Raw genomic sequence first — 16,368 nt, 5'->3', positions numbered from 1 at the left:
TGTATGTGTGTGTGTGTTTGTGTAAATCTCATGGAACCACACTTCCCTGGTCTTCTCCATGACTGATATGAATTGAAATCCCCATTACAGCTATATCAATATCTGCACACCATCTCACCCTGTCATCTATATATGGTGTATACATGACACACACACATATATTTATACTGACATACATTCTTTTACTCCCTTATCTCCTGGTCTTTCACATGACTAAGGAAAAAGATTTCCAAAGTAGCTGATTCTTATCAGCAATATGGCCTCTGTAAAAGCAGACTCTCTCATGTTACAGCATTTATTTTTTTTAGTTTAGTATCACTGGCCAATGTGTACAGATGGGGCCCCTGGCTAAGTTGGTATATGATACGCAATCCATCGTAGCTTGTTGAGCTCAAAAGCTTCATCTACCTGGAGGAGAGAACACCCTTTTTTCACCTATGTGAAGATGCCATGGCAGAGATGTGTTTTTGTAAAAGGGGAAATGTTCTGATTTGAACAACACCATTTTATGGTCTAGCAATGACCTTACTTGTATCATGACCTATCAATTTAGCTGATGAATTAGGTACTAGTATTTTTCATACAAATTCATAAAAAATGATAATAATGTGGGTGATGAAGAATCAGACAGAATGGATTATTTTCAAACAGAAAAAATAATGAAAAGATGTGAAACTTTGTAAAATGTAGCTAAGCCAATAAAAGGGGGAATTCAGATGTCACCAAAGAGAAATGGTATAACCAAGAATCTTTGAGTTAGAAATTTAAAATATAATTCAACCAATTTTACATCATAGATTCCATCATATTGACCACTATATACATAATAAGGGAAATCATTATAGAAATTTATTTCTCCAGATTTGAGGCTTTGGAAATATATTCTGAAATACAAATATGTAGAAGTCATATAGATTAGAATGGGGATTTTTTTCCTTATACAAATAGGTAGATGAAAGTTAGGTTAAGAATATATTATTTTAAATGCTCTATACCAACAATATGAACCACTGGTCTTTAATCTTAAAATACAAAATAATGTGGAAAACTTTAAATAGCCTCAATTTTGTACTTTGCTTTACATATGGAGTCCCCAGACTAAATGAAGCTCGTTATAAACAGCTAGTAGCTTGTGGGTGATAAGCTGGCCATCTTGAAATTTTCCCCATCAACAGGATTTTTATTTCTGTGTTCACCATCTCAAAGGCAGGTTCAGTGAAGGCACTAGGGACCAAACAAGAAGAGACATCAAATAACCTCCCACCATGAAAGCTGGTCCCTCTAAAAGGGGCTACAGAGGAGAGAAGACAGCTCTCTGATTTTACTCAGTACATAAATAGAAGAATTCAGGCTTCAAAAGAGACCACCTGCTACCCTTTATAGGTGCTAAGAAATACCAAAATTATAAGTACAAGAAGTATGATACTCTAAATAGAGAAGGGGAAAGAATGGTAATGAACTTTCAGAACAGACAACAGGATTGCACTGGTTGCTATTAAAAAGACACAACTACAGTCAGAGAAGCATTTTCCCAAATTGTACAAGGAGGGATGCCATAGTGCTCCAGGGTAATGCTTTTAACTTGTAATGAGGCATTGTTAAAAATACTCCTTTTTTGTGTCTACGGGTCTGAGGGATCACTCGTCATAACATGAACTGCTTTTTTTTGTGTGATTGTGTGTGTGTGTGTGTTGGAGGAAAATTCATTTATTTCATAATGTTTCATTCCCGAGGGGAAGCCAGGTAAGAAGAGCTGTTTTGTTGTATGAAAGAGTATTTTATATAATATTAAGTGTAGGAGTTTATTATTTTGTAGACAGACTCACATTTCAGGGCAAGACCAGTATGCACCTCAGTGTATTCTGGTAGAAACATCCTGTAGAGATCTCCAAATAGCAATTCCCTCAAGTCATAGCACTGAAAAGTATCTTATTCTCAGCAGAGAGGCATTATTTCCAAAACATGCTCTGAGCTATAAGATTAAACTGTAAATCTTAATTCTCCTAGTGCCCAGGTACTGAGGGGGTTTGTTGATATTGAATAGAAGCACTAAATAGAAAGTTATACATTAAATTTTTTAAAACTGTTACACTTGAAATTTTTTTTTTTTGCATAGTGTAAGACACACATCTATTCGTGTATTCAGGTACTGAAACATATGTATAATAAACCATACATTCCTGTATTCCAGAGTAATAATCCTAAAAACGTTATTTGGACCAGAAGAATAGAAAGAAAATCAATAAGCAAATTAATTAATGAACTGGTTGAATTCATGACAATTTGTAATTCCTTGTGCAGATATAATCTGGCATGGATATATCAGTCACAGCAAACTTTGTAACTGTCAACCTCATCACAAATATCACACATACACATGGTGTATTTCACATTTCTGGAATTGTCTGGTTTTGTACTTCTTAATCTAATCTAAAAAGCAATTTTAATTGATTAGAACATGTAAAAAGTGAAGCGTTTGCAAGCACTAGGGACTTTTTAATCCACATGGCCAGTGTTAGGTAAAAGTAAAGCAGGATGCTTTAAAAACAAAGAAATTTCAATCAGGGCAAATATATTCCTTCTAATATTAAACTTGAAATTTTTCTTAGTTGTAATATGCTATTTGTGATAACTTGGATTATCACACTTGAGGAGGAAACATCCTTAACACACTAGGTGTGCCTTAGTTGAAGGCTCTACCTTTTCTTTTCTGCTCGGTAGACTGTGAAATACTAAATCATCAGGTCACATGCTGTGCACTGACTCCTAATATTTCTTATATTGTGACTCTTGTCTAAAGCTAGTGACCTGCTTTGCATCTGAATGTATGTGATCAACTTATATATACTGATGCTAGAAATGAGAACTGATGGTTTTTATAAGCACAGTTGAGAGACTGTTCCATCTAAAATGCTGAAAACTCTGGTTTAATATATGAAAAGGAAGCAGCCAAAGAAAGTTTTTTTTTCATGTTCTACGCTTCACGCTGAAGCCTTTCATAAAAAAGGTGAGATAACAGACAGCAGATGGATTTATCTTTTTACTTAGCTGCAAAACTACAAGTCAGTTTCACATAAACAGATCTTTCAGCCAAAGATAGCTTGACAGTAATTCTCTAAGATTCATCAGATCAAGGAACATGATTATGTCTGATGACATGAAATAATGTAAAAGTGGAAGACATCACATGATTTCAATATATTAGGCTAGATAATCCATTAAATACAATCTTTTTAATGAAGATGCTTTTCGTGTACCGTTTACTCTTTAGAATGGTACCTAATTCTCATACCTTTCAGAAAAATCTGAAAGCGTTACTAAAATAGCTTCCAGGTTGCAAACAATATTAAATGTTTTTTTTTTTTTTTTAGTTTTTAGGAACATCAGAAATCAGTGTGAGGTTTTAAAAAATATTTTTATCTTATTTATTAGACTAACACTTGTACATTAAAACTGTACATAGAATTTAGGCTATTAAGTTTCTTTTAAGAAAAAAAACAAGACGTGATATGCATAAAGCACTTAATCAATTGTAGTTTAAAGCTTTTTTTACCTCTCTATAATATTTGGAGGCAGACTCAAGCCGACTCCAGAACAATGATGGAGAGAGATTCTGTGCATTACAGCAGGGCTCTCAGGCTGCACTTAATTCTGGTATAATGACATCTGGCCAACGTTCTAAGATGAAATTTTCAATAAATGCTGGCAACTAACACAATTCATTATGGTTTCTTCTGATAAAGGATGTGGGCAAAAATTGCTTTGGCTCTAAAAAAGCTTTCACTTCATTATGAGACTGGATCAATCACCATCAGCAGAAGATACTCATTGGGCTGCTTCTTTTGCAGCTGTTATGCACTTTGTTATCAGGGCCTGCTGAAGGCACTAAGAAATTGTTTCTATTAGGCAGGCATTATTGCTAGACTCCTCTAAACTAAATTTGTTTTAAATGTATTTCTTCAGTAAAAAGATGGAACAATCAATCTGAACTGAGGCCAGTGTGAGATCACCTCCTTATCCCTACAAAAGCAGTGCCACTTAGATGGCATTTTATTTGTATTTCTGCACAAAAATAAATACAAATACATATTTCTCACTAAACTGAGAAAGGGAAGTCAAGTTACTCAGTGATCACTATGCATTTGACACAAGTGGAGTGGTTAAATTTCATGTCCAGCACATCTCTCCTCTTTTTAACGTCTTTTCTCATAAGGAAAATTTCAATGCTTGTCTAGGCAGAGGTTGCAGTATAAACTAAAGCTTGAAACCACAGCAACCTGGCTCATCATTTCATGTCTTTTCCATTGATTTTGTGTCTGCATTTTTGGGATCACACAAGGAAATAATCAGATAAAACTTGAAATAAAGGTTTTCAGACATTGGAATGGGTTTTAATGATCACCTCACCAAAGACAATCTGATGTATAAGCGTTATTTTGCATTTCACATTCAGGGTAAACACAGCATATCGTAGCAGATTCCTTTGGACAAGCTGTATTTAAATTTTTACTGGTTTCCTCTCTCCTGAGTTCTCTAGAAAAAAAAGTTGCAGAATCTTATATTACTCAGAGTGTCAGTTAATCCCTTCACTCAGATTTCCTTTATTGTCAAAGAAAAATTCAAAAGGTCATCTACCATTTCATAAGTAGTTTATTCTGAATGTGCCTAAAGGCAAGTACATAAATTAGAATATATGAGTATGTGCAAGGGTTCTCACATGTTAAAGAAGTGTGAATTATTGCACATGGAAGAGATATTTGAGAATAAGAATGCTGCAGTGATTGAGAGTGACAGATAAAAAATTCCCAAACAGAACTTCTGAACCACCCCAATATTCAACATGGGATTTTGCTTTGCTTTGCCACCTCTCCGCCAGCAAAATAAGAGAGGCAATTTACCATCCCTTGTCCAGTTGCTTAGTATTTCATAACTGCTAAGGCACTGAAGCATTATTGGATAGGCGTATATTATTCAACCTTCTTTAATGCTTTGATATATAATAAATAATTGGATAGAAAATATAGCTGGAAAACTTTTTTAAAGTAGATAATTTTCAACTCTCTCATAATACCATGTTAGTGCTACATAGGAGTCTTGTCAGAAAATGTATTTTGATAAATTGGTAGCATTTATGGGTTTCTCTGTAGGCCCAAAATGAAATAGAATTTTACATGTTTGGTATAAATGAATACCAGTTTCACTGTCATTTCTGTCAGTTCTCGATAAAAATTAATCGACATACTGAGTGAAACACTTCTGAAGGTTTGCTGAATGGTTAAAGACGAAAACAGAGTAGGACAGAGGGTTTACATATTTATACTGGTTTAGGTAACGTCATAAATATAACAAGTGAACATCACATAGCAGATGAATCCTGAAGTATTTTAATGGCTCAGAAATACAGAGGTCGTTCCAGTCTGTTGAAGTGTTTTGCTCCACACAGTCATTCACAGATTTAGGCTAATAGAGTCTCTGCCATCTTCAGCTGAAGCTTTGAGGTTATATGAACATCCAGCAGGTGGCAGGGAAAAGATTATGGATGGCTGTAATGGGCCAGGCCTGGAAGTGTGACATTTACTTCCACACATATTTTGTTGGCTAGCACTCAGTCACAGTGCCACAGCTAATTAACTGAGGCTGAGAACAGTAGTCTAGATTTGTCCAGGAAAGAAGAGGTGAACGTCTGGTCTAGGCAACAGTATTCGTAGGATTATGGGAAGAAAAGCAGAACTTGATTCATCTGGATGCTAGAGATATTGCTGTAGGTTATGAGATGGGAATTTTAAGGATAAAACTTCTGAGATTGGGACAAGAAGGTGGAATTAAATCTGAATTAAAAAATGATTAAACAAAGCTTGAATTTAATGATTGGCCATCTCTTGTTCTCCTCATTCTCCTTTCTTCTTTTCTCCTCCATTTTCTGTTGAATTGTAAATTATATCACAAGCTGTAAATACTTTCTAGTTTGATTCAGCCAATGTTTAGGTATTTTCAGTAATAGTATCTAAATTTTATAAATATTTATTTATACTTATATATTAATATGTGGGCCTTTGTTAAAACTGAAATATTATATAGAATCTTAGTTTGCAAATTATGCAAAATTGGACCTGTTTTGGTTGAAGTAGGGACCCAGAGGCTCTTCCATTCAGCTTGCTCTTAGTCTTCGCTCCCCTCCCATATCAGACCTTAAAGCGTCTCTAAGAGACAGATTTGAATCAGTTGTTCTACATTAATATCACCAAGAGTCACATGGTAACAGCCAATTTGTATGTGCTTAATCCTAAATTCAGCTGCCACTATATCCCCAAGTTTTCCAACCTATTTGGGTCATTCTACTGTATGATGTTTAAATTAAAAATGATTAAATCCCTTATCTATCTCAACTTCATATATGATGTACTAATCAGTATTTCTGAAGAATCTCAGAATCCGTTTCTTCGAATCATTTCTTATTCCAGTTTGTTAAGTCTGATGAATTCTCCATTGTTCTTTTTCATTTATAATCTTTTCCATTTTCTTCTGTTTGTTCTGAGTTGATCCAAATGGGTAATAGAGCGCCTATGCCATGATTTTCATCTTGAAATTCAGATAATTGCGTGAATAGGCTTTTACAGAAGATGAGGGATCATTTGGAGGAAGGCTGTGTTTCATCAGAGCACAGTTCAGAAACAATCTATTTTGATCATTAACCATCTCTATCCTTATATTCTTAAATGTGGCTAAACCAGTTCCAGGAACTTCCCACTAGCTGTTTTTCTTCCTCATGTCCCAGCTTCCAGCCTTTCACCCCTACTCCTCACATTTCCTCTGCTTTTCCAGGTTCTTAGTGCTACTGTCACCCTCTCTTTGTAGGGCAGCTAGTGGAAACTCAAATCCCACCCCCTCCTTTTGTTTCCATTTTGCAGTATTCTTTGTCTCATTCATAGTCAATTCTAGTCATGCCAAGGAAACTGTCTATTCATATATAAAATAGCCTTTTAAGGCTATTATTTGCTAAACAATACATTTCTTTACCTAAGAATTTTTCCACTAGCTTTTTATTTATTTGTTTGTTTATGTATTTTTTATTGAGGTATAGTCAGTTTACCATGTTGTGTCAATTTCTGCTGTACAGCACAATTCCTCAGTCGTACATGAATCCACCAGCTTTTAAAGAAACACTCCCTACCCCTCTCCCCCACCCCAATCTGAGGCTTATACAAAAAGAGGCTTTTAGACATTAAGATTTTCTCTTTTGCAATTCATGATTAAAGAAAGAAATACTGAAATGAACACATAGTAGGACCTATATACAGAGACAAAGAAATTAGATAAGAGATATTAAGACAATAAAGTCGATGTCTGGATCTCAGTAGAGACAGTAGATATACACAGGTATCATCCTCTACATTGTAATACCTCCTTTCTCGACTTTCATTATTTTCTCTATCTCTTGGGTTTCAAACTTTCTTTGCATTATTGTACCCATTGAATGAATAGTGCATTTTTAAAATAGAGGGGTGGGTTGCTCTTCAAATATGTTAAGCAGGAATCTTGACTAGGATGCTTAAAAAGAAAAACTCTTGTTGATATATAACACAATTTTTATGATCTCACTATGCTCACATTTCTTTCTCTATTATGGCTCTCTGGGCTCTCCATCTGATTTCCATAATGTATGTTCATAGTGCACATGTTTATTACAACAGATTGCTAAGTTAACTTATCATGGCTTTTCTGCATTTATATTTTCTCCTGATTTAAAATTTTAAGAGACACCAAGGCAACTTTGACAGTTACCTAATAAAGCTGAAATTCTGTTACAATTGGAGTATCCTGAGACCCTAACTGCCTTTGGCTCTATAAACGCATGTTGTATGCTAGTGTTGCATTGATCAGAATGAGTGTGCCTGCAGTGAGCCCTGGGCATGCTCTGGGCTGTGAAACTTAAGGGGAGTAAGGGACGGTGTAATCACTGTGAGAGCAGCTTAGATACAATCGATCGATGCTCATGACACTAACAATGAACCTCTCTCTAGAGGGGCATATTGCAGTTGTGAAGTCAAGCAAGTATAAGTGTGATGGGGTGGAACTTCAGTTTTTCTCCAAGTAGAGAAACTACTCTGGAGGTCACAGCTGATGAATGATCAACTGCTCCATTCTTTGGGGTGTCTGCAAAGATGGGCTAGTATTTACAAAAACCTATTGATAATTCCATGAAAGGTCTTTCTTAATTCTAAATATATACCTTTGCTCTGGGCTATTAGAGAAAGGAATCTAATTTAAAAGAAATTTGGCTTTCTGTAATCAATGTTGGGAACAATTACACTAAAGCTCTCTCTGGAAAGTGAAATGCTGATGGTCCAATGAGTTTGGGGTAGAAGGAACTTTTAGAAGTTAACATAGTGGCTTCTCCTGTCGTGTTTGAGTTCTAGTGGCCACTTCAACCTCCTGGTGGAACATCTCAGTGATGAGAAGCTTACCTTCTTGCAAGGTCCAGTTTTATTTCCTTGGGAATTATACTGGGCTGAAATTTGTCTTTTTATTACTTACAGTTTTAGTCTTAGTTTTGACATTTGGAGCTACTGCTCAGTTCATTCTAATCTTTCTTTTGAAATCTTTCAAATATTTGAATGTAGCTCTTATATTCCTATTATGCCTCTACATTTCCAGTCTTTGTTAATTCTAATAGTTCTCAAATGACATAATTTATAGGAGCTTTGTTATTTTTGATAGTCTATGGATAACTCTAGCATGTCAATATTTCTTGAAATGTGGATCCCAGGACAAAATGTAGTGTTCTGCATGTGGAGGGAAAAATTCACAGTACAGTGGAAGTATCCCTTCTTTTTTTGATATTGATATTTATCTACAACTCAAGTTAATATGAGCTATTTTAGAAGCCACATCTCATTGTTACCTTCTGATGAACATTTTAAAACAAGAACTGCTCTTGTATTAGGTCTCTCTCACTCTGAAATTGTACAGTTGACTTTTTGAGCCATTATTCTGTCTTTATTCCCATCAAGTTGCATATTGTTAGTTACAATCCACTCTTCTAACTCAAGAATTTTAAAATTTATTGTCAATTATTGTCAGTAAATGGATCCATTCCTTAAGTTGGAGTCACCCATACTGTTGATAAAAATGCCTATATATTTTGTAAAAAATAAAAAATTCACTGATAAAAGTTGGAACAGGGCAGAGTGAAGTATATATCTCAGTTGATATGAATATATTTACTGTTTGGATATAGCTCAGGCAGCTATCAGTCCCTTGAATTCTGCTGTCATCCAGCCTCCAATTCTTCTAGAGCATCATAGGCAAATTGGTCATTTTTTTGCTGAAATTAGTATCTACTCTGTGTAGGTTATTCTTCTTTACTAACGTAGAAATTCTAAGGCAAAGGAAATGAAATTGGCATGATTTGTTCTCAGTGGAGCCACTGTAGTTGCTAGTAATTAGTTTTATCTCAAAACTGCCCACAAAACAGCAATTTGAAAGTTTATTCTCAAAAATTTTTGGAGATGGATAAAAGGAAACAGAGAGAGGATTGCAGGGACAAGGGCACTTAGCAGAAAGACCCACAAGAAGTTGGATCTACATAAAGGACTCCATTCTAATTCTTACTGGTAGGGGAAGATTAACATACATATACTTTGAGTCTTAGCTTGAGCTACTCTGGCAAATTATCATAGACTGCGTGGCTTAAATGATAAATACTGATTTCTTACAATTCTGGAGGCTGGGAAGTCCGAGATCCAGTGTCTAGTGAGGTTCTGCTTCCTGATTTGCAGATTGCTGTCTTCTTTTTGTATCGTCACATGGTGACGAGCGGTGGGGGGGTCTCTCCTGTCTCTTCTTATAAGGGCACTAATTCCATTCCTTCCACTCTTATAACCTAATTACCTCTTAAAGGCCCCTTCTAATACATTCACATTGGGGAGTAAGATTTCATCGTATGAATTTTGGGAGACACAAACATTCAGTCCATAACATCTTGTCTCAGTAAGATTGGCTTTGGAAGAAGCCGGACCCTGATGGATTCATTGCTGAATTCTCCCATGAGGAACAGGAGTATAATGAAAAGCCAGAGCAGGAAGCCAGGAGATGGAGGCAGAGACTGATAGAATATATCATGTTATAATTTCCAAAATCCACTTTCTCTCACTTTTGAAAATTAGGGAGAATTTTGACTATTTTCAGTTTTTCTGCATCTTGTCTCATTGTCTAGGTATTTCCCAGTAGCTATTCTCCAGCTGTATGTGAATCTTCTTTTACTGCCTTTGCAAATGTTTCATTTGTGCTTGAGACTTAAAGCTATTTAAAAGCAATTTGGCTTTCTCTTACCCTTTTCTTATCTAGTTGAGACTCCTTTCCCTGGTAACCAAGTCTGTTATATCATTTCCAATTTCAGGGTCACTCTTTTTATTAAAAAAGTGGAAGTAAAATAGAAATTGAAAAGCTTTGTTTCTCTCTGCTTCTGGTTATCATTATATCATGTATCTTATTCTCGGAGACTATACCTTCCCTTTTTCCAAGCACTAAATAAAGCAACTGTTCACCGTGCGCTAACTCTATAACATATATGGAGCTAAGTGTTTTATTTACATTATTTTTATTCAATCTTCAAAAACGCAATGAAGAAGTATTTTTATTTTTATTTTACAAATGCAGAAACCATAAATAACAGAAATTGGTAGATTTGCCAAGGCCACAGTTAAAGAAACAGTAAAGCCAGACTTAGAGTCAGGTCTGTATGTCTTAAAATCTTATTCTCATAAGCAATGTATACTATGATGTCATTTTATAATTTTTAGCATTTTAAAGCCTCACTGTAGGGCTTTTGCCATCCTAATTATATTCTTAATCTTTTCCCCCCAGGCTTGTGATAATGTGTTTTGTCTGCTTTGGCTGTAAGACTTTCCTTCCGTTTTTTTAATGCATGCCTTTTAAAAATCCAAGTTCATTACGTTGATCTATTCATAGGTAGATTGGTTTCTTATGACAATCCTCTGTGGTCCTTTATTTAGACTATATTTGCAGGATGATTTTTAAAATCAGCTCATTCCACTTGAGGCACATATCTAAACTTTAGGAACTGATATCCTTTATAAATGACTTTAAGTCATCAAAGCAAATCTGTACTCAGTGGAGCCAGTCCCCAGTGGTTCACCCTAGTGCTTTCATTAACAAGATGCTTCATGGGAGTGGAGGCAATTCTAAAGGCATCAGGTAAGCAAACCAGGGCCTGTGACCAACCCCTCTAAAGACTGAAGACTGAATTTACTGTAACCACATACAGAGTAGCACACAGCTACACACACCTGTCACTCAAACTCACCTATTTAAATGTATTGGTTAAACTAGCATCTGCCGGGATGATGCTAGTGTGGTGATAATTACCTGGCTAATTCTGATTCCTGATAGTATAAGTTAGGAGAAGATAGTGTAGAAAGGTTGACAGATTTTATTTTATACAGTAGAATTTTAGGATTAGTCCTTACCAGGTTATTGCTCAAACCTCATTTTCAGACTTTTCTAAACATGTTACCTAGGCAGAATTTAGTTTTGGGGGGGAATCTAGTCATTAAAAATATTTTGTGAATTAAAAAACATGGATAAACTTGCCACTTTTTAGATGACAGCGTGACTCTCAAAATAATAATTTTTTGTTTAAATTCAAGTTCTCTGACTAGAAAAGAACAAAATTTTGCAAATGTAATCAACAGATACACCTACTTACTAACCTAATTTTTTAGCTTACATCTAAAGGTAAAGTTTTTGATCTCTCTCCCTTTTAAATGGATTCAATGGTTAGTAATTAGACGTAAGTGTATAACTTTCCAATTTTTCTACAATTGTCCTGACAGTAATTCTTTGGGAAGCCCATATACCTAGAGGTAACATTTTTCAAGCACTGAAACATGTGTAGCACTTTAATTTCTTAATATCTAAGTGTTCACTATGTGCATAAAATGTGACTTAAGATAGGAGAAATAGGACTGAAGTGAAGCTCCTAGTTAGGGTGGGCACTTGACCATCTGACTCTGAGCTGTGAAACAGGAATAGTGATACTACTTACTTCATATGGCTTGGTGAGGAATAGATGAGAACTCCTTTCAGATAAAACTATAAAGACATTCCTTACATAAAATTTGGCCTCAGATTCTGAGCACACCTGGTTGCCACTTTAGTCCCATGAAAGTTGTGCTGTGTCTTTCTCACAGCCCGCATCCAGTGTCTACAAATCCCTTGCTCTGATGTAATTCAGTAGAGAGCATCATCTTCCCAGTCAGGTGTAGAAAGACATCCACAAAGGAGCTCCTCATTGAGAGTGTCTCTTGTGTGAATCAGCACATTGTGTTCATTAACACAGCTCAGGATAATCAGACCACAGAGCCAAGAGCATACTGGAAGAGGTCCAGAATTCTCTAAAGCCACATAGATGGAGGCAGATTGGGATATATCTGGAAACCACAGTCTGCCTACTAAATACTACCTGCTTTCCCTGCAATCACTGATTAGGAGAGAAAATAGACACTGCCCCCCACCCCTGCTCAAAGAACTCTCATATGAAGTCAGAAAGAATCATCTCCCTTTGCTTTATGTAGATCATAGGAACATTCTCAAAAAATCAATGCTGCATGCAATTATTTTCTCTTACCCTCTGTTCTTCTGAAAGACACCACTTGGCAGGAGGTTTTGCCACTTTCAGAAGGTTCAGGGCCTAAGTGGGTAGCAGGCTGCCTCAGTGGAGATTTATCATGTAGAATAATTCATTGAGCCATATGTTCCAATGAATATATACAGAATGTTGTAAATACATCCAGTGAATTTCTTATTTGCTACCAGAGGGAATCCATCTTTCACATTTTCCAGCAGGGCACTTGACTGCAGATGTTAGAAAATATTTTGCTTTAAGTTTTGTTCTGACTGTTCCCTCTGGTATGATTTACCTGGTTTTTATTTTCTGCTAAAGTCTAAGCTTTATGTGAGTATTTCATTTAGAAATGCCATAAGCACCCTTGGGTATTCTTGGGCTGATAACTTCCACCAGAATAATCTCTCCTGACATTTGCCTATCGTAACAGAGTGGCAGTGCCTCATACGCCACCAGTTTAGGCACTTGTTTCCACGTGATGCAGGAAAGCATCTGATTTTAACCCTGAATTCAAGTGACATAACAAGATGTTCTTTGAATTGTTAGAGGTCTTTGATGCAGATTTAGTCATGCTCAGACAGTCCAGTCCATGTGGCTCTTCTGTTTCCACCTTCTAAGCCAAGCCCATGGTTGTTCCCTCAGAATGACATTAACATCAGTTATTCTACCTAGATCTCAACTCAGTGTCAGCTGAGATCAAACTTAGCAGCTATATTTTGATTAGTGACCAGGAGGAGAGGGAGTTAATGTTGGAGCATGGATACTTTTAAATAAGTTTGCCCTAAGTAGGGTTGGGCATTTTGGAGGCAAACATAATAAAACATGGTCTGGAACTGGGAAGAAATAGAGTTAAGAAGGAAGTAGGAAGGACCAAGGAATAATTGTTTCTGCCTCTATTTTGTAGGAGATCCTAAAGATAGTTTGTGAGCCACTGAAGATTGCTTCTGCTCTTTTCATATGTGTTTATAGTTAGTTGCCAAAGCATAAACTTGGATGTCAACACTATTTTGAACCCTTGAAAACTGAGATCCATTCTTATTATTTGATTGTTTCCTTAGTACAAGGTATTCTAATCTCCTCTTCTTCAACTTGCTTCATCGATCAAATGCTACTCCATTTTCCATTCAGGATAGATAGAAGAAGATAAATGGAGAAAAATAAAGGAGAATGAAAAAGAGGAGGGTAAATTATTAATGAATACCATGGGTAAAATAAGCCAGTTATCTTTTTAATTTTCATTTTTACTATGGAACCTCAGAGATCTCCTAAAACCTTTCAGCCTTCTTCAAATGACAGGAGCTGCAAGTGCTTTGGAGGAGACTGGATTCATATTGCAAATGAAGAGAAGGGAGACAGTGGAGATGGAGTGTAAATTGGTTGTGGTTGGAAAGATAGCAACTTCATGTAAAACATAATTTAGGTATTTGATTATTCATAACCCATTCCTACCTGTAAACATGTAATGAAGACTAAACAACAGAATTGGGAACTAAATAGCTCTCAGGTAGGTATCAGTTATAATTTTCTAATGTAGTTAATAAAACATACCTTTAAAATTTTCACTCTCTATCTTTCCTTCAATTGTCTAATAAAGGAGTGTTCCCTCCCATTCATATGTCCCCTGCAGTGATCTATTAATAATCCAGGCAAAAAAAAATGCTTGCCATTGGTCTACCACAATTGTCTGAAAGAAGCTAGTGACAGCAGAAACAGCTGCTACCAAAAAAGACAGTTTGTTGGCAGCCTGACAGCTGTTGACTTTGAGAGTTTAAGTACCAAGGCCCTGAATGCCCTGCAGTAATCCTATAGAAATACTGGAAACTCTTCAAGTTTAAGACACCAAGGATATGACTGTCATGCCTGCCTGTGCCTTCTTTTATCAAATGTAGCTTTATCTTACCAAGTTAATGTCATTTCTGAGGCAGAAAACAGGAACAAAAAAGAATGTGCCTTTCAGAAAACCAGATTCAAAATGGCACCTGTCTCTCTGGTACCACGATTGTCTATAGAGTTAAGTTGCAATTAATGATACAAGATCAGGAGCTTGGAATTCATTTTTAAAATCCTGCTGCTACTATCATTTAAACCAGTTATAAATGCACTTTCATCTCCATCTTAAAAATGCCCAGTGCTCAGCATAGTATAAATAAAATAAATGCTATAAAACTTGTTTTAGCTTAGAATTTCACAAATATTCAGTACAGAAATGTTATATTATTAAATAAAAATTTATAATTTGTCAAATTATAGGGAAAATAAAAGATGAGACTCTGCTTTATAGTTTGAGACCTAAAATTAAGAAATTTATAGATCTGTCTATAGTTCTTTCTATACTTAAATAGAGTGATTGGAAATACCAAATGTGAATTTCTGTAATGTGAATCTGGTTTTTACAGTTCTTTGTCTCACTCAGTTATGAGTAAAATCTGTAGTCAGGAGTTGCTAGAATAGTATCTTTGTTCTGATTCTGCATCATCCTTTAGTTTCTTGCTGTATCTCAAGCTGAATCAGGCTTTTTTATGTTGTACTGGTCTCTTTCTTGTAGAAGAGAGGGCTACACTAATTGAAAAGAATTTTTAGTTTATTTGCATGCAGTTGGTTAATGCTTGGTCTCTAGGACACATCAACTTCGACTGCACTAGCTATTTCTGTGTCTATTTGTTACTACACATAATTGCACGATGCTGGAGAGACAGTTCTTTATATGCTGTTCAAAATGCATGTAAATGCCTCCAGAAAAAAATGTTTTCTGCAGCTGCAATGGGAGGAATTTTTTTCAGCCTCCCTGATGTTAGGAGAAAATAAGAATAACTTCTGATTAGATTTCTACCTGAGAGACTTTACTTCATTACTTGAAAGATTTGCCTCTCATTGTTTTTCACAGTCAAACATCACACCACCTTTCCATGTAGGACCTGAAGTTAAGAGAGGTTTTCTTGTAGCATCTTCGTGATTTTGATGCATAATTTAATCCCTGATGCATGTGAGTTACATAGAGCACTAAATCCAGCATTGCTGGGTAGCTCAAGAGCTAGTTCTTAAAGCATTATTAGAATTTAAAGCAGTTGAAGTGTTAAAAAAGAGGAATTATAAGCCCATGAAATCTTTACAGTTAGAAGTTTGTAGGAGGTGTATGTGAAAGATGATAAATAGTGAACAATCCATGTTGGATGGAGAACAGTTGACCTTTGAACAACACAGTTTTGAATTGCGGGTTCACTTATACATGGATTTTTCTTACTAAATTCATACTGTAGTACTGCATGATCAGCAGTTGGTTGACTCCACAGATGCACAACTGTGGATATAGGGGGCCAATTGTAAAGTTATATATAGATTTTCGACTGTGCAGGGTTGGTGCCTCTAACACCTGCATTGTTCAAGGATCAATGGTTATGTACTTAACAAGGTTTAAAAGAGAAGGGACTAGGTGGCCAGATGGCCTGCATCATAAAGGGCCTGATTTGGACTTTATTCAGTCCATTTGGTTGGGGGTCCATTCAGAGTTATGTTAAGAAGTTTATGTTATGTTATCTCAGAGTTACGTTAAGAAGTAGTGGTGCAAACAATGGATTTGACTAGGAGGGGGACTCTACCTCCCAGTCCACCCTTCCTTCCTAAGAAGGAGACATCAGTTAGAGGTTTCTGTAAATTATGTGAGAGATTGTAGGAGTCTCAGGTAAGACGGTGACACAAGGAATAGAAAGTAGGGGATAAATATA

This window comes from Camelus dromedarius, chromosome 1 (assembly GCF_036321535.1).
Source record: "Camelus dromedarius isolate mCamDro1 chromosome 1, mCamDro1.pat, whole genome shotgun sequence".
NCBI lineage: Eukaryota > Metazoa > Chordata > Mammalia > Artiodactyla > Camelidae > Camelus > Camelus dromedarius.
The sequence above is the reverse complement of the archived record's forward strand: the minus strand, read 5'-3'. Positions refer to the sequence as shown.